The sequence below is a fragment of the Triturus cristatus genome, chromosome 1_2 (genome assembly GCF_964204655.1).
Source record: "Triturus cristatus chromosome 1_2, aTriCri1.1, whole genome shotgun sequence".
Taxonomy (NCBI): Eukaryota; Metazoa; Chordata; class Amphibia; order Caudata; family Salamandridae; genus Triturus; species Triturus cristatus.
In genome coordinates this window covers 118,668,224-118,693,769 of record NC_140580.1, presented here as the reverse complement: position 1 = coordinate 118,693,769, position 25,546 = coordinate 118,668,224, and the positions used below count along the sequence as shown (strand labels likewise).

The window sequence follows — 25,546 nt, the reverse complement described above, 5'->3', positions numbered from 1 at the left end:
CTCGGCGCATACGACGCCAGCAACTGACGCGGAGCCGCACAACGCCACCTACTGACGCGCAGGGGTACTACTAACGAAAAAACTTTCCGGATCCAGTTTGACGCCTGGGGTAGTCTAAGGTAAGGAATCTATCACTAACGTGTCTCTTTCAGATGAAGAAGTTACTCCAACAGACTTTCCTACATTTCATTCTCTGAGATAGCAAAGGTGTGAAAGAGGGGTGGGTTTCGCTTTAATCATAAGAGGTCTGGCCAAAATTATAAATGGCAGACTTTAGGGTAGACCCATGGAGCCCAAGGAGAAAGAGCATAGCCAAACCTCTCTGGAACACTCTCGAAAAGATAGGACTCAGTACACTGAGTTGAATCAGCCATTCAGTGTTGGAAACAGCGGTTGTGAGGGACCACTTACAATCATTATCGAGTTGCCAATATTAAGTAAAGTGCTCACTCACATGTCAGACAGTTGATAGAATTTAAGACGACACAAAGACAAAGACTGCAGTTAAAGAACCCCGCTCTTGTCTCGACCTGCCTTCATTTGAATCTTGGGAAAGTAGTATTGATGGAGCAGGGTTTTTCTTTAAAATTGAATACCTGTTTCATTTTCGCATGTTATAATTAAAAGTACTACTGATTAATCATTAATTACTAAAGAGATGTTACAGTCTTGCCTAACCAACCTTATTAACAACAGAATTACACGTGGGAATGCTATTGCATGGCTTCAATAATAAGTGAACTAAGTTGGTGAGCAAACTGACAGAAATCGATGTTGCTTATGTAATGTTATTGTGTTTGCGCTTATAATTAATATGCATTAATGGCTTCTGATGTCGCAAATGGCTAGATAAATACATACACATAAGGGTATTAGCTGGGGAATAACACTGTATAATCATTTCCGTGCAGTAATTCTGTTTTATGTCTATTTTCACTTAAGTTGACTAATGTGGCCTACCAGAAAATGGCTACCACCCGCAGCCTGCATTCGAGTAGATGGAAATTTTGCAAAGAGGCTTCGCGCTGCCTGTGACCTTGCCCACTCGACAAAACTGAAAAGCCATGATCATGACGACAAATCCAGGACGGATGCCAAGATCCCCTGAACATGAAATTTGTTGCGAATAAGAATGCTGAACTTATGAACTGATGATCCCACCACTGGGATACAAATTATCTTAAATAGACATCCGTAGAAGTATCGAATTAGTCATGGACATTCAATTTTTCTATTAATTATTTGGGACAATCTAAGTGTGAGAAAATCTCGCACTGTATCGCAAATGTACCAAGAGGACATTATTTCCGCCATTTCATCCGTTCTGAATAGTAAAATGTAACTTTACAGAATGTAAATTTAGTATAAATATTAGTAGACTAGAGAGGTCTAGCGCCACTTCTTCCCGAACTGATGATCCGAGGTCCCTATGCTGACGGAGAGGACGGTGACTCTACATGACGGCAAGAGACTCTGTTTCACCTACTGAGGACCGGTTCTGACTTAGGATCTGACATTTAGACAGAATAGGTAAATATGAGAGAAATTAATTTGCATTTAATTGGCTTTTCTTACAATTTTAGATAAACAAATATTTCTGTTTGAATCTCTGAGTCGGGTGGTTATTTCTTGTCATGTTTATTGAATTTATTTGTATATTCTTTGAAATGTTTTTCGCTAGATTTATAAGCAACTAGTTGGTCGCATTGACCTCAAAGTACATGCAGATTGGTTAGGTATATTGAAAGTGTTTCCCCTTATACATGGCACGGATAAGAGTGGTAGGATGAATGTTAGTGTAATGGGCCCCACCAGCGTGTGATGTGTGTGTGCGTGTGTGACTGTGAGATCACTCCGTCCGTGGAAGTAGAGGGGATTCGGAAGCTCCGATCTGCACCAGTTTCTTCCTAAAGCATTAAATCTCATCTAGGAATTCCTCTTGCTGTGAAGATAACATTTCATAGAGATGGGGAAAAGTAAAGTCCCAGAAATAGAATCAGTGTGACGTCATGAGAAAGCCAGGCAACTCCACCCGACACTCATCTTTTGACTGTGGTCCTAAAAGAAATTGGGGCAAGTATTGTTCCACACCTGTGGCCTTCTGTCCAAACAAAGGAATGGTCCCTGAAGCTTAAAGATATTTCAAACTCCAGAGATGGGGGTTTAAAAGGCCAGCAAGAACAATTTTTTTAAACCACTTGACTAGGGCCCATTGTCTGTTTCAAAGACGCCAAAGATGAATTAATTATTAAATACTAGGGGCTATGTTTTAAAACACACAACCAGGGCACTAATGCCGTAAATCCTTTTCTCCAAAAATGCAATACATTAATTTAGTTTTGGGTTATAATAATCTAGGATTGTCTTTCTTTCATGGAAATTAGTTTGGAAATTGTACTGCGTGAATGTTTTTTAGTACTTGTGTTCATACACCATATGCGCTTTCTCTGAGGAAAGTCATGCTGCTTGTGCCAAGCTACAAAGGGTAAGATTTGAAAGCCTTATTTTTAAGCAGTAACTTCATTTTAGAAATTGGGAGCTCAGCCATAGCAAACAAGACTAAAGAATCTCAGCCCCATACTTTCACAATTGATTATCCTACAAGTTTCTTTTCCAAAACAAAGCAGTAACAAACTTTATTAAAAGTCTTCTGGAAATATTTGCCAATGGGCTCGCCTAAGGCTTGCAAGACTAGGGGGCTTCCAAAAAAAAAAAAAATGTATGTTACAGCGCAGAATAGAATACATACAGCTGCTGCAGTGTCCTTGCTTTCAGATAGCGCACTTTCTAAATCAGCCAGGCTCTCCAAGTTGGCAAATACTTTCTTTCCACTCAGTCATGGTGGTTCCTTCAGTTTCTTCTGTTTCCTTTTAAGTGCCACAACGCCAACATCACATCTGGGGCAAAGCACCTACGTGACAAAGCAAATAACAAAAAGTTCTTCAGTGAAGGTACAGCTCAAAATTATATTTAGTTTGTATTATATAATACAATATAATAAAATACAGAATACAAGAACAAAATACTGTTATAATGCCATCCACTGGTTAAGGTTAATTTTTCCATGTGTCTGAAACTATCTTTTTAGAAGTGTGGAATGTCATTTGAAAGTTTATTTATTGGTTTCCTAGAAGAAACCAGGTAGCTCAGATGAATGGAGTTAATTATTACTGTGTTAAAAGAAACTGTGAGCAAACCCCTTGAGAAAAACACAAGCAATGAATAATAAGCCACACATCTTTTGAACTCGTATCGGATCGTTATCCAAATGATTACGAAGCTCCATCTGCTTATAATGAGTTAAACGACAAAAACTGTAAAGACAAGTGAGCATCAAATCCAGCATACTCTGGAACCACTAATCATAAACGTCTCCTGGGGACCTGTACATGGAAGATGGTCTCTATGATAACCGGGCAGGTCTCAACTGCCCTCAGAATCCTTTGCCTAGGCTGGTTAATATGTAGTTCCAAAGTTAACTGCACATCTCAAGGAGAGCTGTAGATTAGTTTTCACCTAGGTGATGGAGAAAGAGTGCGTTACTTACCTGTAACTGCAGTTATCCAGTATTGGTATCTTTCATAGATTCACATGCCTGAATCATTCCCCGTCGTCGGGATGGGAGTCCCCAATACATAAATAAAGTAATGTCCCATTAGACATATATAGTAATAGGCCAAGGGTCTCACATTAGTAACAACTCCATGTCCTTTTGTAAAAAGGACCAAACTCTAGAGAAGAGCCAATCAGCTATCAGCACCCTCTGGAACCCACCTGGAAAGAGCTCTAGTCCCTCAGATTTTCGGAAGCACAGTGCTAAGAAGGTGTATCACTGAGAGAACTAGGTGAGCCCTTCCAGGGGAGGCGGGTGAGTTGCATGTGAATCTATGAAAGATACCAATACTGGATAACTGCAGTTACAGGTAAGTAACGCATTTCTTATCCAGTATTAGGGTATCTTTCATAGATTCACATGCCTGAATCAGAGTAGTAAGCAATGATAAGCACATTTCGGATGGTACAGCATATAAAAATTCATCAGATAATAACATATCAATGTAAAACATAGAAAGTACCAAAGGTCAATCAAAGAAACCATTATGGAACACAATATAGAAATGTGCGTATAAAAGAAAGGATGGTGAGATGAAAAAAGGGCTCACCTCTAGCGAAATAGATGTCGCAACACCGCCTGTACCACCGCAGCATCCTTCATGAGTTCCGTATCCAAGCAGTAATGCTTGGTAAATGTATGCGGCGTCTTCCATTTTGCCGCTCTGCAAATGTCTGTAATAGGGACACCCGCAAAGAGTACCATGGAAGTAGACATCGCTCTAGTGGAATGGGCTCGAACCGTGTAACGCAAGGGGTGGCCCGCTTGCTGATGACAAAAAGTAATAGCTCCAGAGATCCAACGAGAGATACTTTGTTTAGTCAGTGGAAGACATTTCCTAGGTCGACTGTAAGCCACAAAGAGTTGGTTGGATTTGCGGAACGATTTTGTCCTGTGAAGATAGAATTTAAGGCAGCGTTTAAGGTCTAGAGAGTGTAGAGTTCTTTCTGCCGCCGTTTGAGGATTCGGAAAAAAAGTCCATAAGACTATAGGTTCATTGAGGTGAAAGTCTGACAGGACTTTGGGCACGAATTTAGGATTAGTCCGCAGTATGACCCTGTCAAGTTTGAACTGAAGAAAAGGATCTTGAACTGAGAATGCATGGAGCTCACTTACACACCTGGCAGAGGTAAGGGCTAGAAGGAGTGCTGTCTTCCAAGAAAGATACTCTTGCAACTCAGGAGCCAAGCCGATAACTTGAGAGATGCTGGATCCGGATGTAGGACTTGCTCCCGGTTCATTGTGAGGAGAGTGGGAAACGATTTCAAAGAGATCGGCGGCTCCAGAGAGAGAAGATGGAGCTCCGTGAACCAATGCTGACGCGGCCACGCCGGACCTATTAGGATTAGCGTGCAGGGTTCTGTCTTCATTTTCCTGAGGACCCTGGGAATCAGGGTAATCGGTGGAAAAGCGTATGCAAAGACGTTGAATCACGCAATCGAAAATGCATTCCCTAGAGATCCTCGTTGGGGATGCCAGCTTGCGTAATTTTGGCATTTGGCGTTCTGTTTGGTAGCAAATAGGTCCAGGAGAGGAGTACCCCATTGGGAGAATATGCGGTCGAGAGTCCGCTGGTTCAACTCCCATTCGTGGCATGTTGTTTTTTGCCTGCTTAGAGAATCAGCCAGTACGTTGTCTGTACCTGGAACATATTCCGCTCGAAGGGAAATGTTGTGATGGAGTAACCAGTTCCAGATCTTTTGAGATTAGTGAGATAGTGTCAGGGAACTAGTCCCTCCCTGCTTGGTCAGGTAGTGCATCGTCGTAGTATTGTCCGTCCGGACAGGCACTAGAGAACCTTTGATCCTGGGAAGGAACGCCAGGAGAGCCAGATAGACAGCTTGTAGCTCGAGGAGGTTTATGTGAAGCTTTCGTTCAGCAGGAGACCACTTCCCGCTGATTTGAAGTTTCTGGAGGAAAGGTCCCCAACCCTCCAGGGACGCATCTGTTGTGATGACCTGTGGAGAAGCCTGGAGCAAGAAAGGCAGACCTTGCGAAAGATTCCGTGGACGAGTCCACCACTACAGAGCAGTGACCATCTGAGGGGTCACTTGAATGACATCGTCAAAGGATCCTTCGGATTGAATCCATTGAGCCGACAGTGCTTCCTGGAGAGGGCGCTTGTGGAGGCGACAGTAAGGAACAAGCAGAATACAGGATGACATCATTCCGAGAAGGGATTTGAAGATGCGTACCGAGAGAGACTTCATGGATTTTATGTGACTTGCCAAATGAAGAAGTTTGTTCTGTCGCTCTTGTGATGGGAAAGCCTTAATTCTGGGTTGTGTCGAGAGTAGCACCCAGAAAGGTTATCTGCTGAGAAGGCTGGAGAACGGACTTATCCTGATTCAGAGGGAGTCCTAGGCGACTGAAAAGCTGCAGACAGGCGTCGGAAGGCCTGGTCGTGCCGTCCAGAGAAGGAACCTTGACGAGCCAGTCGTCGAGATAGGGAAAGACCTGATGGTGTTGCTGTCTGAGATATGCTACCACTGGAGAGAGGCATTTCGTAAAAATGCGTGGAGCCGACTTGAGTCCAAACGGCAGGACTCGGAACTGGTAATGTCTGCCTGCCACGGCGAACCTCAGGAATTTTTTGTGGTTTCTGTGGATATGGATATGGAAATAGGCATCCTGAAGATCCAAAGACACCATGTATTCGTTTGCTTTGAGAAGGTGCAGCACTTCTTGGATGGTAACCATGTGAAACTACTGTTTCTTTAAAAATTTGTTGAGACTTCTCAAGTCCAGGATTGGTCTCCATTTCTCCTCCTTTTTGCACACCAGGAAAAAACGGGAGTAAAACCCTTTACCCCGCTGACGAAGAGGAACACTTTCTATAGCTCCCTTCTGGAGCATGAGTGAAAGTTCCAGGAGCAACGGGTGGAGATTTTTGTGAAGCATAGGGTGAGGAGGGGTCTGGGGAGGAGTGTGAATAAACTCTAGTGAATGTCCAAACTGTATCATTTGAAGAACCTAGCGATCCGTTGTTATTTGTTTCCAATTGTTTAGGAAGTGGGTAACCCTTCCTCCAACTTTGAAGGGTGGAGAGGAGATGGGGATCGACGGTAGAGGAAAGTCATTGCCGCCGAGCAGCGTCCTTCTGTCGCCCTCCTTTTCCTCGAAAGGAGGTTTTAAGGTAAGATGATTGCTGTTGTTGGTACTGTGGCCGATATTGTTGGTTGGAGGAGGAATAGGAAGGCCGATATTGTTGGTAACTTCCTCTGGTGGAAGATTGACCTCTACCCCTTGAGCCATGAAAAGGTTTTTTTTTTTTTAAATTGAAGGTTACCCAAAGCCCTAGCTGTGTCAGTATCCTTTTTTATACCCTGAAGAGCCTCATCAATATGCGGGCCAAAGAGAAGCTGACCATCGTAGGGCATGTCCAGAATCTTTGTCTGGACTTCCGCCGGAATGAAGTTGCCCTAAGCCAACCTTGGCGTCGTAGTACAGCAGCGCCAGCTAGTTGACGAAAACCAGTAGAGGCGATATCCATCGCACAATCGATCTCGGAAGCCGAACGTTCGCCCTCCAGCAAGATCTTCTTTGCTTCTTTCCTCGAGTCATCCGGCAAGGCTCCCAAGTATGGAGCAATGTCCGCCCACATCTGCCTGTTATAGCGCCCTAATAACGCTAAAGAATTTGACGCACGTACTGTCAATGCAGACATCGAAGAAAAACGTTTTCCAATATTATCAAGTAGTCTGCCTTCTTTGTCAGGAGGAGCAGACAGTGGGGCAGCAGGGTTTCTAGATTTTTTTCTGAGCAGCCTGAGTGAGCTTTGGATGTCCGGTAAGGCAGGCTGGAGCAGTGTCCGGAGCTCTGTATTTTTTGTCCAGCTGAGGCAACACTGGAGGAATCGAAGATGGATTGTGCATTATTTTTACACCCTGATCCCAGATGTAGTCAATAATAAGGACTGATTGTACAGACTTTTTGAAAGGTTCTTTGAAGTCGTAAAGGAAACAATCTTGTTGGTGAGAAGGCATAGGGATCTGGAAACGCTGTGCGGCTCTTTCCAAGACATTATGAAAACCCCCGATATCCTCCGGAGGCGAATCAGCTTGAGTAGGCACCGGAGACGCTGGACAAGGGATTTCATAATCATCCCACTCATCATGAGTCGATTGAGAATCATGAAGTTCTCCCTCCTCTTGTTGCTCGTCATCCTCATCATCTGTGGAAGTTGGAGGCGGTGGCATGACCAGCACAGACAGTGGAGGAAGATGTGTAGGCTGCAGCCTTGACGGCGGAGAGACTACCGGAACAGGCGACGTAGCAGAAGTAGGAAATCTCTGTTTGTAGTCAGAAATCAGAAATTGGAGGTCAGAAACAAAAGACGCGGGCGGACAAACCATGGGAAATTGGGGAGGATGGCTGTCATCAGGATAATATGGCTGGTCTTCTGGTTCTTGTTCGTCATAGTCCGAACTCTCTTGGTACTTGACGTGGAGTTCGGAAGGACTTGTGGCAGCTCCGAACATACCACCATCGTCTGAATCTTCCTCCTCTTCCAAAAGGTGAGTCGGAGGTAACTTCTGGACCCTGCTAGGAGAAGTCAGGGCAGGTGTCAATGTGCGTTTTGTGATTTTGAAATGGACATACGCACTCTCCACTTTGGACTCTGGCGTCGTCGACGACTCCGTCGTCTGTGTAGTCGTTGACAGTGAAGCACCAACTGGCACCATTGAAGGGAACGTCGACAAAGGTCCCGTCGACGAAGCCCTCGTCGACGGTGTCGTCGGCGGTGTTCTCGTCGACGGAGCCCTCGTCAACAGTGTCGTCCACGGAGCAGTCATCGACGGGGTCGTCGTCGACGGGATAGACTTCGAGGAAACACTCTTCGTCTACATTGAGTAGCGATCGACGATGACTTTTTAATTTTTATCTTCGACAACACTGGTTTAGTAGCCGTCGACGAGGCAGAAGATGCAAAAGAGGTGGAGACGTCGTCGTCGTCGACGAAGTTATCCCCACAGGTGTAGATGGGGATTTTTTCACCGTCGACGAAGTCGTCGTCGACGAGGTGGAACCAGGCTTTTTAAAGGTATGAGGGACCTCCTGTGGAGAAACCATTGATGGGAAAGCCTTAAGGGGAGCCTCAGAAGAGTTTTTGTGCGTCTTCTTTTGAGGGGGCTGCGACGAAGGTCCTGGAGAAGCAACTCTGGGCCTTTTCTGAGAGGATTTTGAAGATGTAGAGCAGCCTTCACTCTCCTCAGAAGACAGGACTTGGTCTTTATCCTTAAACCTCTACAGCCAAATTAGAAAGCGTCCCTCCCGATCTTTAAGGGTCTTTGAAGAAAAGGTATGACATACCTTACAGTCCTTTGAGGAGTGGTCCGGGTAAAGACAATAGAGGCAGTTTTTGTGTTGGTCATCAAAATGAAGACTCTTTTTACCACAGGAAGCGCAGGGCTTAAAAAGGCCTTTCTTAGGAGTTTCTGCCATGAAGAGAGTCCTGAAGAAAACATCAGTGGAAATCCAGAAATGAAGGAAAACTGAGCAGAGCTCAGGGGAGACTCCCTTAGCACGACATGTGGTAGAAAATCTGAGGGACTAGAGCTCCCCTCCAGGTGGGTTCCAGAGGTTGGTGATAGCCGATTGGCTCTTCTCTAGAGTTTGGTCCTTTTTACAAAAGGACATGGAGTTGTTACTAATGTGAGGCCATTGGCCTATTACTATATATGTCTAATGGGACATTACTTTATTTATGTACCAGGGACTCCCATCCCGACGGCGGGAATGATTAAGGCATGTGAAACTAGGAAAGATACCCTACTACTGGATAACTGCAGTATTGGTTGATATACACAAATACTATATAGCAAAAGAACCAGGCATGCCAATTCTTCAACCAAAAAGGATACATGTGCTTGTGTGAAGCACAATTGTAGGAAGCTGGCTCTGAATATACTATACCAAAGTGATAGTGTGCACAGAGTCCAGTTGAACCCTAAAGGTATGCAGAGGTAAAAGTAGATAGCACCTTACTCTCTTTGTGGTAGTGTGGTCGGGCAGTAAGGCTGTATCGGAGGATAGTGTTAAGCATTTGTTGGACACACTCAATTAGCAAATGATTGTCACACACTCAAAGACTGAACTCAGACCAATGTTGTTTGTATAAAAATATTATTTTAGTTATTTTATTTCCTAGAACCAAGCAAGCCTGGCACAGGTAAGTGATAAGTACTTTGCAGTAATAATCAGTTTGCCAACAGTTTGTATTGCAGTTGTATATATGAAATGAAATGAAAAGTATAGCTTATATAGCGCAACTGTCAATCCTAACGGAGTCTCCTGGCGCTGTAGATAACTAAAGTCAGCTGTATCAGTTTGAAAGCTAAATCAGGGCCAGACAGCTGGTGTCTGCTTTTCCAAAAATCCAAGTCTTTAGAACATTTCTAAACTGCTCTTCCTGTTCTGTCGCTCTAAGTTCCTTTGGCATGCAAGTCCAGGCCTTTACCCCCAATACCGTTGCCGATTTTCCTCCTTTGGTTGACAATTTGAAGCCAGAAACCTTAAGTAGATTTGCAGAGCTAGATCTAAGTGTCCTCGTTGTGATATATGGTTTGACTCTTGTAGAGAGGTATACAGGACCCAAGCGGCAAAATGCTCTGAACGTTGTCAATAGTAATTTAAACAAAATTCTTTTATGAATCGGGAGCCAGTGAAGGGTCTTCAGGGCGGCAGAGGCAGATGCACTACGAGGAAGCCCTAGGACCAATCTGGCTGCTGCGTGCTGTACCACTTGTAGTCTCCTCGGGGTAGCTTTATTAATCCCTGCCAGGAGGCTATTACAGTAGTCCAGCCGTGATAATATAAGAGCCACTGCTACTGTTTTCCTCACGACAAGCGGGATCAAATTAAATAATTTTTTCAAAGTTTTGATGAGACCAAAACAGGTCCCTGTTACCTTTAGGACATGCGGTTTAAAAGAAAGGGAAGAATCAAACCATACTCCCAGATTTTTTGCAACCTCCACCGTTGATGGGGGGCTGCAGTATCATCTGGCCACCAATCCTTTGGTTGGAAAGAGTTGTTTTTTCCGATCGGAAGGATTTCGGTCTTATCAGTATTACAGCAGAGATGGTTATTTTTCATCCATTTGATAACTGCCGTAAAACAAGCTTTGAAATTTTCTTCAGCTCTCGTGGATTTCTCTTCCAATGACAGAATCAGCTGGGTATCATCAGCATAAGATGTAATTTCGATCCCAAAAGTCGAGATCAACTTAATGAGTGGGGCTATATATATGTTAAATAAAAGAGGACTAAGAGAAGCCCCCTGTGGGACACCTGTAGTAACGGTATGTTCCGACGTTAGAAAGGATCCTAAAAACCAACCTGCTTTCTATTTGACAGAAAAGATGTAATCTATGCCAATGCGAAGTCAGAAATGCCATAAGATCTCAGTCTTGCTAGCAGGATATTATGCGAAATGGTATCAAATGTGGCAGACAGATCTAAAAGAATCAAGACTGCCTTCCTGCCACTGTCCGTTATTAATTTCAGGGTGTCCGATATCTCGAGTAACGCTGATTCTATCGAATGTTTTGAGCGGAATCCAGATTGACGGGGATGAAAGATCAGAGTGGACTCCGAAAAACTAGAGAGTTCTTTATAAACTATTCTCTCTGTGATCTTACCTAAAATTGGTAACAGGGATATAGGGCTATAATTGGATAAATTAGATGAGTCTACATTCTGGTTTTTTTAAGTGGCTTCACAACGGCAAATTTCCATTCATCCGGTACTATGCCGGTAGCTAGGGAGGAATTCACGATGTTGATCACAGGATTCACAACATCGATAATATGATGTAAAAAAGTCGGGGGGCATGCGTCCAATAGAGAGCCTGATTTACAGGCTAATATCGCCTCTTTAGTCTGAGCTAGTGAGGCAGTTTGGAAGGCTTGAAGGACAGAGCTGTCCGTTCTATGGTCTAGCACCTTTCCCTCGGTTAAGTCTGGGGGGCTATGGATCTCAAAATTCCTTAATCTTGTTTTCAAAGTAAAGTACGATTTCATTACATAGCATAAGGGACGAGGGGGATCTCAGAATGCAAAGCTTTTGAATATTTCTTTTTGGTTGTGCTTTGCCATAGTTATTCAATTATGGAAATATTCTTTTTCAGCCATTTTAATAGCCAAGTGATATTGTTTTCTAAACATTTTGAAGGTTTGCAAATTGGTTACTTCATATCCCCTTCTCAATTTGCGTTCAAGTTGTTTGCAATGCAGATGAAGTTCCGCCAGCTCTTTTGAAAGCCAAGGATCATTGTGGATTTTTCTTTTAGTATGCGAGCAGAGCACTTAAGGGGATCTAGTTTCTTATCTATAGATGTTATCCAATTATGGAACCTATGCGAATCCTCTCCCGGTTCCCCCGTAAGTGTTGGAACCGTATCTTGGGCTGTTGCTAATAAGGAAGGATTAGCGGCTAATAAATGCCATTTCCGCCTCGGTGCACCCGTGTTATTGTTCATGACGGCACAGTCCTTCTAAGGGATTAAAAAGGCAAAAGGAATAAAGCAGTGATCAGACCACACCTGTGGGATTGGATTTTCTATCTGAAGTGACGGGAGGTTGGTGCAAATGGCATCCAACGTATGTCTTGCTCTATGTGTTGGTCCCTGAACAACTTTGTTCATGCCAAGTAGGGTGACCATTTCCAGGAAAGATTAAACTCCTGGGCTGTTATTACATTCAAAATGCAAGTTAACATCTCCAAGCAATGAAAAATTTGAATATCTAAGTAATGCTTCACTGAGAGCATACCCTAGTGAATCCAGGAAGAAATTACTGTTACCTGGACAGCGATATAACAAAGCCCCAGATAAGGAATTATTTATAGTACAGCAGAACCGCGCGTTGCCTGGAGGATTCTGACGCTCCCATATGCGATGGGAGGCCTTAGTGCCCCCGACTTGGAATTGTACTATAGAGCTGCCCAAGCCACACATGCACATTACTGGATACATGGTCCCTCGGACATACCACACTTGCTAATTGAGTCTATCGTTGCCGATCCCAGGCCTCTGCCGGCCTTGCTGTTTTCGCCTTGCGACAGGCGTACGGGCATAATGGACTCCCTCATCTAGGTTGTACACGCCTGGCACTATATACTGGCAGCCCACGCCGGTAACATTCTGTATGCTCCATTAGCCCGCTTGGACTGGTGCAGCTGGCTGGCGCCCTGTAGGGACAGAGGTGTCCTCCTTGCACTGCAGTCTCTTCATTTATATACCATGGGGGACCTGTTTGAGAACGGTACTGCGCGTTCCCTGAAGGATGTTGCGGAGGGGGATACAGTCGTCACCCCCCTCGCGCTTTTTAAATTTCACAGAGTCAGACACGCTCTTCGGGACCTACTGGGGGACGATATGGCGGAACCCCCAGAGATCCCGATCTTGACCTCCATCATCAAAGCTCAGTCACCGGCTAAGTTGGTCTCCAGAATTTACCACTCCACGTTAACTGCTAGAGACAGCGCATCCATGAAGCCTCGGCTGGCCTGGCAACGAGATTTGCAGGTCGATTTGACCGATGATAAGTGGAGTTATTGTTGCCTGAGTACTAAACGAATCTCACTTAATGGGCGCCATAGACTGGTTCACTTTAAATTTCTCAACCGGGTCTACCATACACCGGAGAGGTTGCACCGCTTTGGCCTATGTGACAGCCCCCAATGTGATAGATGCGGGGAGCCTACAGCTGATTTTTTCCATGTGGCTTGGACCTGCCCGGGGATTGCCCACTTCTGGGGTGACGTATTCTTGGAGGTCAACCGCGTAACAGACTTGTCCCTGTCCCCTGACCCGCTTCTCGCCCTACTAGGCTATTCCCTACCACTGCCCAAGACACATAGGCGTCTTGTGGATATGGCGCTGCTGCTGGCAAGGAGATGTGTAGCGGTTTGTTGGCTACGCGGCCCGACGCGACTCTGACTCAGTGGACTAGAGACATGCTTTACTGTTGTACACAAACCGAAATTTACAGTGAATTATTGCCGCCCCGCAATAGACCTAAAAATTTCTGGGCCCTGTACTTAGCCCAGAGATCGACACCTGCGCTTGCGGGGCAGGGAGGGGCAACGTCCCCGTAGGGGGTCACCCCCACCTCTTGAGAGCTAGCGGTACTGTGCTATCTCTGCTGGGTACGGTCTGCCCTTGTCCCCCCTACCCTCCCCTCTACCTCTCCCTATTGCACACGACGATGCGCAGGATAGGGCGCTATGGCATGTTTTGTCGATATGATTGCTTTACTGTTTGCATAATACACTCATTTACTGATTATTCCTTGAATTCTCCTACAGCATATGCTTGGTATGTCCCTATTGGATATGCTGCAGAAGGCTGTGTGTGGTTGAACTGTGTCTATGCTTTGTTTTTCTTTGTTGTAAATTTTATTTTGAAAAATAAAATGATTAAAAAAAAGCAATTTTTTTATAGTACAGCAGAAGCTCATGTTTTCTGCTCCTTTTAGCCCTTGTAGGATAAAGGTCTTCCATAGCAAGGTCTCTCTGTGTATAATGGCTACTCCCCCTCCCCTGCCATCCTCTCTGTCTTTCCTACACATAGTGAAGTTGGGGGGCAAGGCGACCGCAATATCCGGATTACAGTCCTCCTTTAACCAAGTTTCCGTAATGCATAAAAAGTCTAATTCATTATCCATGCTCAGTTCTTTAATATCTAAAGCATGTCTGACTAAGGAACGCGCATTAATTAAGCCCCCCCTAATGAGCGCCTGATGACAGGCTTCTTTTACAAGCTCCCTTGTTTAGGAAGGGTCGTCAAAAGGTATCTGTACCAGACATTTCCAACAACTTATCGGTCCTCTGATGTTATTAACATATACATAATGTCCGCACTGTTTGTTGATATTCAGTTCCTTCAGGTATATATACTTTTGATTTGATTACAGTAGAACTACTAGTAATGCAATGCTTTGATAGATTGTACAGATACTTTGTATTGGCTTTTTAGTAGAATGTCAAGTAGATTACTTCACAGATTACTTTTCTTAGACAGTGCAGTATACCTGGATAATGCACTGGGACATTTCCTGTAAACAGGTAAGTAAAAGTGTTTGTTATTCAGTTACAGGTTTAAACGGTTTCTTAGATTTTCCAACTTCACACTTAGAAACTTTTCACACAAAAACAGTCAATGTAATCCTATGGAGGAAAATAGGGTTATTGGTTCAAAGGTAAGTATTCGGTTGTGGGAGTTGGTATTCTGGGGGTAGACTCGTGGGTCCCCGAGGGTCAAGCTCCTGAACTTAAGCTCAGGGCAAATGTGGGTTTAGGCTAGCACAAAAGATGAACCCTCAGCTGTACTGGGGCGGCCGGGTGCAGAGCTTTCAATGGGGAGTCTACGGTTTGCAAAAGAACTGCTGACTCGGGGACAAAGGTCTTCTGGGTGCAACCACCACTTGGAGAGGTAAGTTGGGATGCTGGGTGTTGGCTAGACACCGTTGGTTGGGCCACCCAAGGCCGTGGGGCGTTGGGTGCAGGAGTGTCTTTTAGGGTCGGATCTTCTTACCAGCTCCTTGTCGCGGTTGGGGAGGCCTTCTGGATTGAGGCTGCAGGTGTTGGTTTGAGGCAGGTCAGGGGTCACCAGATCTTGGGTTAGGATCGCATGGGAGACCTGCTCTTGGTGTTGGGCCACTCGAACCTGGGCCGTGGGAGTCGGGTGCAGGGTGGTGCAGACTCGCAGATCCTGCCGGAGCTGGAGTCTGTTGGTGAACAAATCAGTTGTTCACAGGAGACAGAGTCTTTTCTTTTGAAGGCTGGGAAGGTCCTCGGGGTTCTTGAGGCTGCTGGACACACCGGGGTTTCACTTCTGTAGGTTCGAGGTGGGGACAGACCAGAAGGGCTGGGGACAAGTCAGTGGGCGTCCTCTTCTTGTTAGCTTCGGCACGGCTGTTCGGTCCTTCTTCTGGTTTCTTGTCTGAGGAAGCAAGGTTTGGGGTGCCCCCAAAATACTAGATTTAGGGGTGTTACAAGTAAAGGTTGGGACCAATGGGTCTCTTCCTTGGGGTGGGTACACCCCTTATTATGCCACCCTCCAGTTGAAGGGGGGAATATGCCTCACTCTGGTTGGCTGGTTTCCCCATCTGCAAGATGGCAGGGACTGAAATTTGTGATTTACCTCACCTACCCCACCTTAGGGGTGGAGTTGGCAGAGGTGAGCACACCTCTCTAACTCACTTGTTTTTCCCGCCGGTTCTCCCAAGCAAGGCGGGGTCAGAACCAGTGGGGACCAGTTGCTGAAAGCAGCAAGTGGCCTGGGGAAGCTCACAAAGGCGGCAAGCCTTTGAAGCTTCCCATTCGTGGACCCTGCCCATCCTGAGTGAGGAGGCTTGGCACCTCGTCCCAGGATGTGCATTGTTTCAGGCCCCCGAGAGCAGCAAGCTCTGGAGGAGGCTGGGGTTGGATAATCAAATACTGAAGATGAATGACAGTAAATGACTCATTAACAATGGGCAGTCAAGTGCCACTGCTTTTAGGAAGACAGACATTTAATTACATCTAGGTATATAAATCCGTTAGAATTAAGATACATCACGTGGAAGCTTTTTTAGACCTTCTGGGCTAGATATACAACCCCAAGCATATTTTGTGTTCAGGCCTACACTATTCTTTATAAAATCAGACCTGGGCTAATGTTAGCCCATAGGACTGCACTCTAGTTGACTTTGGTTGTCTTCAAGATTCACTGGGGTCAACTTTGTGTGGCGACCCTTCCTCACAAGGCATTCAGTTTTGGAGTATATAGAGAGGATACAGTAAACCTCAAACCATTAAAAGGGTGTTGGAGCCGGCCTCGTGGCGTGGTCCTGTTCCCCCTCGCCAAGCCGCACGAGGTCCCCTGCACCTCGGGGCTCCTCCATTTTGGATTGTACGTAACTCTGCGCGCCAGCCTACGTGACCCCGCTCAACCCGGCCTCGGCCCCAGCCAGCCCCGACATCCAGGCACCAACAACTGGCCAGGGGGTACCACGTGGACACTTCCCCACTCCCGGCGGAGGGCAGTATCGATGGGACCCCCAACCGTCCTCCCACACCCAGGTGCGATCGCCCCCAGCTCTCCTGGGCCTGGTGCCTCTCCCGCTGGGCGTCTGGCCTCTCCCAGCCCGGCCTCTCCGCCCCCCGGGCGCAAGGGTCCGGACATCAAAGGGCTCCAGACCTATATCTGGGGCGACCCTGCAACAGGACCGCAGTTGTATCCCGGAGTCGAGAGCCCTGCTGATTGAATCACGGCCGACCCAACGGAGAAGAACTCTTGCTTGAAAATCTACCACGAGCCCTGCTGACTGCGTCGCGGCTCCCCCTTATTGAGGTCACGAAGCCTGTCGCGGCCCAACCTCGCTGAAACCTCCCTCGGAGCCCTGCTGACGTCGTCGCGGCTCGAGCTGAACCAAGACACCGTAAGAGCCCTGCTGACCTGGTCGCGGCTCGAACTCCACGGACTGAACACCAGAGCCCTGCTGACGCCATCGCGGCTCGACCCCTCCGAGATCCGGAGGCCCTCCAGCTTGGGGATAAGAACTGGGCCCCAGGTACCCTCGTACCAAGCTGCTGCTAAAGACTGTCCCGCTACCCCGTCCCTACCAAAGACTTTGAGACTCTTGTGGATCCCTCAATCCCCTCCCTTGTAAATATTGATAATCGTAACTTCATAAGTACTGATAAAGAACTGCTCGTCTTGCTGAATCCCCTTGAGTCCTGTGTGGTGGTGTTACTGTGCTAGTACGTTATAGGAGAAGGACCTCTCCCCGGAGGCTTCTCAGCAGCGCTCGGCTACTTCGTGCAGTGTGGGGGGCCCCTCTGGGTGGTCTCTCCGACCCCTCGAGGCCCGCCTTCCAACATTTGGTGGCCAGCGACGGGATCCGAGCCGAACGCAGTTCGTACAAGCAAGTAACCCACTCGCTATCCATCCAGACGAACAGAGACCATGAGCAACCAGGAAACCACCGCGACCATGGAGTTCCAACCAGAACGGTTGGAAGAGTATACTCACAAAGAGTTAAAACAGTTCTGCAAAGACAAGGGCATTGCAACCACCGGCCTAGGTACCAAGGAAGAGATGCAGAAAGCCCTGAGAACCTGGATAGAGTCCGAGGCGGACCCCTCCCAGAACGAAGGGCCCCTGCCCCTAAATGCAGCCACACCACCCGCACCGACCCCGGCGAACGAAGGGAGAAACAGCCTGGGAACCGGCCTCTCCGTGGAGGAAAAACAAGCGCGGGAGAAGGTCCGGACCCACGAACTAGAGCTTGCACGACTTCGGCTGGACGGCGAACTCCGGCTGGCCGAAAAGAAAATGGCCATAGAACAGCTACGGCTGCAGGAAGAGATAGAGGAGAAAAAGCGGCATCGAGAATTGGAAGAAAAAAGGTTGACCCTTGAACACGAGCGGGGCCTCAAAGAACTCGAACTCAAGGCCCAGAAGGGGGAGACCGGCACCCCCAGTCATAGAGATGCTCCACCCTCCACCGAAGCCAAGGTGCATATCCCCAAAGATGTCGTCAAAGAATACTATAAAAACGACGACATCCAGCAGTGGTTCAAGGCGTACGAGGTGGCCATGACCTCCCATCGGGTGCCCCGGAAGGATTGGGGTGCTGGCCTGTGGGGGCGGTTCCTTAGTGAGGGCCGAGACACCCTGCTCCAGCTACCAGAAGAGGTGGTGACCTCCTACGACCATATGAAGGAGGCCCTGCTCGCCCGCTACGGACTAACCGCGGAAATGTACCGCCAGCGTTTCAGAGACTGCAAAAAAATCCCCGGTACCACGTGGGTAGAATATGTGGACTTCTTCAGCAGGGCCCTAGAAGGATGGATCAAGGGTAGCAAGGTCACCACCTATGGGCAGCTGGTCGACCTCATTATTTGGGAACACCTCTCCAACAACTGCTTCGTGGAGCTAAGACAACACCTCCTCGACAGCAAGCTGACCGAACCGCGGAAGCTCGCCGCTGAGGCCGATCGATGGGTCAACACCCGAGTCCCCCGGAACTCGATGGGGGAGTACCAGAGAAACACCACCGGACCTCCGAGCCAGCGCGGCGGAGGAGGATGGTAGAACCGGAATCGGGACATCCCCGCCGGGCCACCCCGAAGTCCGCCTCGAGGGCCGCCTCAGCAACACCTCTCCCCGAGCCTGGCCCGAAGAGGGACGGCCCCAGCACGGACCGGACCCCGGCCCTCGATAACCTGCTACGTCTGCCAACAAACCGGACACTATGCCAGCGACCCGGCCTGCCCCATAAACCGAAGAAGTGGGGCCGGCGGGCCCCCGCCCCGCGAGCTGGCGGCTGCCGCCCTGTAGGAAGAGGAGGAAGAGGAAGAACCCCTCAACAGAGGAACCACTCAGTGGGAGCCGGCGGCCATGTCCCTGGTCTGCCTGGGCAGCCGAGAAATGGTGCCCCGAACACCCATCCCGAGCAACACCCAGAAGTACCAACAGTGGGTCACTATCAATGGACGACGGGCCGAGGCCCTCCGTGACACCGGAGCCAGTGTCACCGCTGTCCGCTGCCACCTGGTGAACAGATCCTGCCCAATGTACTATGTCCCGTCCGGACGGCCGACAACAGCGAAAGCATGTGCCAGATGGCCCAGGTCCCCTTCGAATGGGGAGGGGTGACGGGCATACTAAAGGTGTATGGGGAATGACCTAGAGAGTTCTCCCTGGGCTCAGGTGGAGTGGCGAGAGCACCTCCGAATGTTGGGGCTACCAGAATGGGCCTGCGCCACTACCCGGTCCATGGCCACCCAGGCCCCACGCTCGCCCGTAGCATCCGACCCCACCAGGCCCGAGGGGCCCGCGCCACCACCCGCCTCCAGCGAGGGAGAAGCGGACGCTGATACCGGATCCACCGAACCCTCCCCAGACGAAATCGCCTCTCTCGAAGCGCTCCCAGAGCTTGCCCAATGGCGCCACGACGGGGGTCCCACCCGAGAGCAGTTCCAGCAGGAACAGAAGACCTGCCCCTCCCTCGAAGGGGTCCGACAGCAGGCGTCCTCGCAGGCCAACGGTGACCAGACCGGAACACACTGGGTCTATTGGGCGGAGGGCCTGCTGTACAGCGAACAGAAGATTGCGGAACTGGGGGCCAGTCGCGTGCTGGTGGTCCCCCTCCGATTCCGGGAGTTCCTCCTTAACCTAGCGCATGATGTGCCCCTCGCCGGGCACCTGGGGCAGGACAAAACCTACAGCCGCCTGGTGACCCACTTCTACTGGCCCCGGATGCGGAGAGACGTGGACAACCACTGCCGGTCCTGTCAGACCTGCCAAGCCAGCGGGAAGGCGGGGGGACGGGTCAAAGCCCCCCTCCAGCCCTTTCCAACAGTCAACACCCCGTTCGAACGGGTCGGGATAGACATTGTAGGGCCCCTGGGCCCCTGGACCCCCGGACCGCCCTGGGTCACCGCTTCATCCTGGTCCTCGTGGACCACGCAACCAGGTACCCTGAGGCTATCCCGCTTCGGATTGTGATGGCCCCTGTGGTGGGCCGGGCCCTAATGGGGATCTTTTCGAGAGTGGGATTCCCCCGAGAAGTGGTGAGCGACCGGGGTACGAACTTCATCTCTAAATACATGCGGTCCCTGTGGCAGCAGTGCGGGGTCACGTACAAATTCACCACCCCATACCACCCTCAGGGGAACGGACTGGTCGAGCGGTTCAACAGAACCTTAAAGGGAATGATCCAGGGCCTGGAAGAGTCCCTAAGGCGGAGATGGGATGTCCTGCTGCCGTGCCTCCTGTTTGCCTATCGGGAGGTCCCGCAGAAGTCCCTGGGGTTCAGCCCTTTCAAACTGTTGTATGGGCATCCGGTCCGCGGACCCATCAGCCTGGTCAAGGAGGGCTGGGAGACGAAGCCCCAAGATGCCCCTCCCGACGTCTACCGATACCTCCTGACCCTACGAAACCAGACCCGCAGGTTCCGAGCCCTGGCCGAAGCCAACCTCGAGGCCAGCCAGGAGGACATGAAGCGATGGTATGATCGGAACGCCTCTACCATTGAGTTTGAGCCAGGCCAGCAAGTCTGGGTCATGGCACCGGTTGACCCCTGCGCCCTCCAGGACAAATGGACTGGGCCCTTCAAGGTGGTGGAGAAGAAGAGCCCCGTCACCTACCTAATTGACCTAGAGTCCCCCCGGAACCCGCTCCGGGTCCTACATGCTAACCGGCTCAAACCCCACTTTGCCCGGACCGAACTGAGCCTGCTACTGGCAACCGACGATGGGGGCGAAGACGACTCCGAGCCCCTACCCGACCTCCTGCGGATCAGCGACCACGATGGGTCCATCGAAGGCGTTCAACTCGCCTCCTCCCTGACCCCGGAACAGCGCCACGACTGTCAGCAGCTGTTGCAGCCCTTTGCAGCCCTCTTCTCCCTCACTCCGGGGGTGACCCCATGGTGCGTCCACGACGTCGACACTGGGGACAGTCCCCCCGTGCGACACCTAGCCTACAGAGTGCCCGACCGGGTGCGGGCCTGCATCCAGGGCGAGGTGGCAAAGATGCTGGCCCTCGGGGTCATCGAGCCCTCCGACAGCCCGTCCTGGTGCAGAAGGCCGCCGCCCCAGGCAATCCCCCGGAGCTACGATTTTGTGTGGACTACCGGGGTCTGAATGCTGTTACCAAGACCGATGCCCATCCCCTTCCCCGGGCCGACGAGCTCATCGACCGTTTAGGAGCAGCCTGCTACCTGAGTACTTTTGACCTCACTGCCGGGTACTGGCAGATCCAGCTCACCCCCGGTGCCCGAGAGAGATCCGCTTTCTCCACGCCTGATGGGCACTACCACTTTCGGGTGATGCCCTTCGGCATGAAGAACGCCCCGGCCACCTTCCAGAGACTGGTGAACAAGGTTCTGGCCGGGCTAGAGGCCTTCAGCGCGGCTTACTTGGATGACATTGCCGTGTACAGCAACCACTGGGCTGAGCACCTGGGGCACCTCAAGGCAGTCCTGGCCGCCCTCCAAAGGGCCGGGCTCACGATCAAGGCCAGCAAGTGCCAGATAGGTCAAGGATCGGTGACTTATCTGGGCCATCAGGTGGGGAGCGGTCAGGTGGCTCCCCTCCAACCAAAAGTTGATGCCATCCAGGCCTGGGAACCCCCCACCACCCAGACAGCTGTCCGGGCCTTCCTGGGCCTCACCGGGTACTACCGGCGATTCATCAAAGACTATGGGAGCATTGTTGGCCCCCTCACAGAGATCACGACCAAGAAGCAGCCCAAGAAGGTGCACTGGACACCCCGCTGCCAGTCGGCCTTCGAGACTCTCAAGACGGCGATGTGCACTGCCCCCGTGCTACAGGCCCCCGACTACAGCAAGGAGTTCGTTGTGCAAACGGACGCCTCCGAATATGGAATTGGGGCCGTCCTGTCCCAGGCAGACACGGAGGGACACGACAGACCCGTGGCCTTCCTCAGCCGACGGCTATTGCCCCGGGAACAGCGGTGGAGCACCATCGAGCGAGAGGCCTTTGCTGTCGTGTGGGCCCTCAAGAAGCTCCGGCCCTATCTCTTCGGCACCCACTTCCGGGTTCAAACCGACCACCGGCCCTTGCGGTGGTTAATGCAGATGAGAGGCGAGAACCCCAAGCTGCTGCGGTGGTCCATCTCGCTACAAGGGATGGACTTTTCCGTCGAACACCGGCCCGGCAATGACCACGCCAACGCCGACGGCCTATCCCGCTTCTTCCGCCTCGACGAGGAGAATCCCCAAGAAGATGGGTGACTCTCCCTGCCTTCAGCTGGGGGGGGACGCTTGTTGGAGCCGGCCTCGTGGTGTGGTCCTGTTCCCCCTCGCCAAGCCGCACGAGGTCCCCTGCACCTCGGGGCTCCTCCATTTTGGATTGTACGTAACTCTGCGCGCCAGCCTACGTGACCCCGCTCAACCCGGCCTCGGCCCCAGCCAGCCCCGACATCCAGGCACCAACAACTGGCCAGGGGGTACCACGTGGACACTTTCCCACTCCCGGCGGAGGGCAGTATCGATGGGACCCCCAACCGTCCTCCCACACCCAGGTGCGATTGCCCCCCAGCTCTCCTGGGCCTGGTGCCTCTCCCGCTGGGCGTCTGGCCTCTCCCAGCCCGGCCTCTCCGCCCCCCCGGGCGCAAGGGTCCGGACATCAAAGGGCTCCAGACCTATATCTGGGGCGACCCTGCAACAGGACCGCAGTTGTATCCCGGAGTCGAGAGCCCTGCTGATTGAATCGCGGCCGACCCAACGGAGAAGAACTCTTGCTTGAAACTCTACCACGAGCCCTGCTGACTGCGTCGCGGCTCCCCCTTATTGAGGTCACGAAGCCTCACGGAACATCGGAGCCCTGCTGACGCTGTCGCGGTCCAACCTCGCTGAAACCTCCCTCGGAGCACTGCTGACGTCGTTGCGGCTCGAGCTGAACCAAGACACCGTAAGAACCCTGCTGACCTGGTCGCGGCTCGAACTCCACGGACTGAACACCAGAGCCCTGCTGACGCCGTCGCGGCTCGACCCCTCCGAGATCCGGAGGCCCTCCAGCGTGGGGATAAGAACTGGGCCCCAGGTACCCTCGTACCAAGCTGCTGCTAAAGACTGTCCCGCTACCCCGTCCCTACCAAAGACTTTGAGACTCTTGTGGATCCCTCGATCCCCCCCTTGTAAATATTGATAATTGTAACTTCATAAGTACTGATAAAGAACTGCTCGTCTTGCTGAATCCCCTTGAGTCCTGTGTGGTGGTGTTACTGTGCTAGTACGTTATAGGAGAAGGACCTCTCCCCGGAGGCTTCTCAGCAGCGCTCGGCTACTTCGTGCAGTGTGGGGGGCCCCTCTGGGTGGTCTCTCCGACCCCCGAGGCCCGCCTTCCAACAAAGGGTTAGCAGAGACGGAGGGGAGGAGTTTTAGGAGAAGGGGGTGTCACTATGGTCAGGCTTGATCCCCAGTTTAAGTCCATTATCAATGCCTGCATAGCTGGCAATCAAATCTGTGAAAGCCTGAACCTTTTTGTACAGTTTGTAGGCCTAAGAGGTGTGGTTAGGGTGAATGTATAAGATTTTCCCATTAGAAACATGGTCAAACGTGCAGATAAAATAACTACATTACTGACCAATATTTTCACTTAGGAAGCTGGCTCTTTAGATGATATATCAAAATGAGATATTGTGTAAAGAGTCCAGGGGAGCCCTTGTAAGTGGACAATGGCTTGCTATGGCAATCCCAAGGTCCTCTTCTAGGGGTTATTGCGGTCGAGCAGCCTTAGGCTCATCAGAGGAGTGCAAGACATCTGAAAAAACACACACTGGTCAATAAATGAGACACGACTCAATAAGAAGATCCACACCAACTAATAAAAGGGACATGCTACTTACCAGTATGCATCTGTTCTTGCCATGTAGAGCTGCAGATCTACACACTATGCATAGATCACCATCTGGTGTTGGGCCCGGATGTTTGCACTTGTTTTTGTCCTGGAAAGTCTTTGGAAGTCAGAAGATAGGTGACTCCTCCTTAGGATCATAGTGCGCATGGGCATCGGCTCCATCCTCAGATTGTTTTTCGCCAGCAGGGAAATGATGGAGCTTTGTAAGAAACAGGAAGATGCCACTTGTATGCTGTATCTAAATAAGATAATACTGGAACAGATAGAGGAAGTCGGGGAGGCGGGTGGGCGTGTGTAGATCTGCAGCTGTACATGCCAAGAACAGATGCATACTGCTAAGTAGCATTTCCCGTTCAAGGCATATGAGCTGCAGATTAAACACTATGCATTGATTGTATAGCAGTCCCCCTTCTTATCTGCGGCCACCAGTATCTGTTGCAGTAGTCTGAAATAGTGTTTTGAGTACAGCTTGGCCCACACTAGCTTGATGTTTTGATTGCACATCTACACAATAGTGTTTTGTGAACGTGTGCGGTGTAGACCATATAGCTGCTCTGCAGATGTCATCTAAGGGAATGTTCCCTAAAAATGCCATAGAAGCTCCTATTTTTCTTGTAGAGTGGGCTCTAGGAGGAACAGTTAAAGTATGTTTTGCTTTGTGGTAGCAAATTTGTATGCATTTAACAATCCATCTGGCTATCCTGGACTTTGATATGAGATTGCCTTTGTGTGGTGGTGAGAACGAAACAAAAAGCTGTGTGTGGTTGCGAGAAGAATACGGGCAACTCCACAGATTGATTGAGGTGGAATGGAGAAATGACTTTAGGGAGGAATTTAGGATTAGTTCGGAGAACAATCTTATTGTGATGGATTTGTAAGAAAGGTTCCTGAATAGTTAGTGCCTGTAGCTCACTAACTCTTCTTAGAGAAGTAATGGCCACTAGGAAAGCAACCTTCCATGTTAAGAATTGTAGCTCACATTTATGTAGAGGTTCAAAGGGAGGTCCCATTAGTCTTGTGACAACGATGTTTAAATTCCACACAGGTGAGGGTGGAACTCTGGGAGGAATTATCCTTTTGAGTCCTTCCATATAGGCTTTGATGGCAGGTACCCTGAATAGTGGTAAATGTTGTCTATTTTGTAGATATGCTGCTATGGCAGCAGGGTGTAGCCTAATAGACGTATAGGCTAAGTTGCACCTTTGTAGGTGTAGTAGGTAGCCTATGATGTGTTGGATAGACACATCTAGGGGATTGATGTTATTGTTATGACAATATATCACAAATCGTTTCCACTTGGCTGCATAGCAGGCTCTAGTGGTAGGATGTCTAGCTTCCTTAATGACGTTCATACAGTCAGGAGGAAGGTTAAGGTAACCGAATTGTAAGATTTCAGGAGCCAGATCGCAAGGTTGAGCTGAGCTGGGTCCGGGTGTCTGATCTCTCCAAGGTTCTGGGTTAAGAGGCGTGGTAAGAGGTGTACTCTTTGGTGCAGAACTACGGACAGTTCCAGTAATGTGATGTACCACGGTTGTCTGGCCCAAGTTGGAGCAAC

At 49.7% G+C, this 25,546-nt stretch overlaps 1 pseudogene across 1 annotated transcript in view; it reads right to left on the bottom strand.

Moving 5' to 3' along the window:
- Window positions 1-25,546, bottom strand: part of LOC146866929 (lysine-specific demethylase 5B-like) — a 545,361-nt pseudogene that overhangs the window by 211,333 nt on the left and 308,482 nt on the right. The window contains exon 8 of the transcript XR_014966708.1: window positions 2,750-2,911. The product of XR_014966708.1 is annotated as a lysine-specific demethylase 5B-like (transcript). The remainder of the gene's footprint in view (window positions 1-2,749; window positions 2,912-25,546) is intronic.